Source organism: Otolemur garnettii, unplaced genomic scaffold, assembly GCF_000181295.1.
Source record: "Otolemur garnettii isolate 467f Iridium unplaced genomic scaffold, OtoGar3 scaffold00018, whole genome shotgun sequence".
Classification (NCBI taxonomy): domain Eukaryota; kingdom Metazoa; phylum Chordata; class Mammalia; order Primates; family Galagidae; genus Otolemur; species Otolemur garnettii.
The window spans coordinates 25595600-25596668 of NW_003852413.1; the positions used below are offsets into that span (position 1 = coordinate 25595600).

The 1069-nt window shown below is 38.4% G+C and overlaps 1 protein-coding gene across 1 annotated transcript in view; it reads right to left on the reverse strand.

Annotated features, from left to right (window-relative positions):
* Nucleotides 1-1069, reverse strand: part of MRPL45 (mitochondrial ribosomal protein L45) — a 6564-nt gene that overhangs the window by 1537 nt on the left and 3958 nt on the right. The window lies entirely within an intron of this gene.

The following is a 1069-nucleotide window of genomic DNA, read 5'->3' on the forward strand; positions in this document are numbered from 1 at the left end:
AAAAAAAAAAAAAAAAAAGAATTCTGAATCTAGTGGATAAAAGACATAAATCTAAGACATGAAATGATAAAAATCTTAAAAGAAAGTGTAGGAAAAACTAGATGATATCAGCTTAGGGAAAGATTTTATGAAAAAGATTCCATCCACTGGCAATCACAACAACAACAAAAAAATAAGTGAGACTTAATTTAAGCTAAAAAGCTTCTGCACAGCTAAGGACACAACAATTAAAGCCAACAGACAACCTTCAAAATGGGAAAAGATATTTGCATATTACAAATCTGACAAAGGGTTGATAACTAGAATCTACCGAGACTCAAATTAATTAACAAAAAAGGAGCAAATAATCCCATCACTGGGCAAGAGACATGAACAGAACCTTCTCTGAAGAAGACAGATACATGGCCAACAAACACGTGAAAAAATGCTCATTATCCCTAATCAACAGAGAACTGCAAATTAAAACCACCTTGAGATATCACCTAACCCTAGTAAGAATAGCCCATATCACAAAGTCCCAAAGCTAGAGATGCTGGTTGTGCAGAGCAGGTAACACATTTATATTGCCGATGAGACTGAAAACTAATACAGCGTCTATGGAAAGAAGTATAGAGAACCCTCAAAGAACTCAAATTAGACCTCACAACTGATTCTGCAATCCCACTACTAGGCATCTACCCAGAAGAAAAAAAGATCATTTTATCATAAGGACATCTGCACTAGATTGTTCATCACAGCTCAATTCACAATCATCAAGTGCCCATCAATATATGAATGCACTAATAAACTATGGTATATGTATACCACAGAATATTATTCAGCCATAAAAAAGACGGAGGCTGGCCAAATGCAGTGGCTCATGCCTGTAATCCTAGCACTCTGGGAAGCCAAGATGGGTGGATTGCTTGAGCTTATGAGTTTGAGATCAGCCTGAGCAGAAGTGAGATCCTGTCTCTATTAAAAATAGAAAAACTGGCTCGGTGCCTATAGCTCAACCGGCTAAGGCGCCAGCCACGTACACCTAAGGTGGCGGGTTCGAATCCCCAGCCCGGACCCGCCAAACAACAAT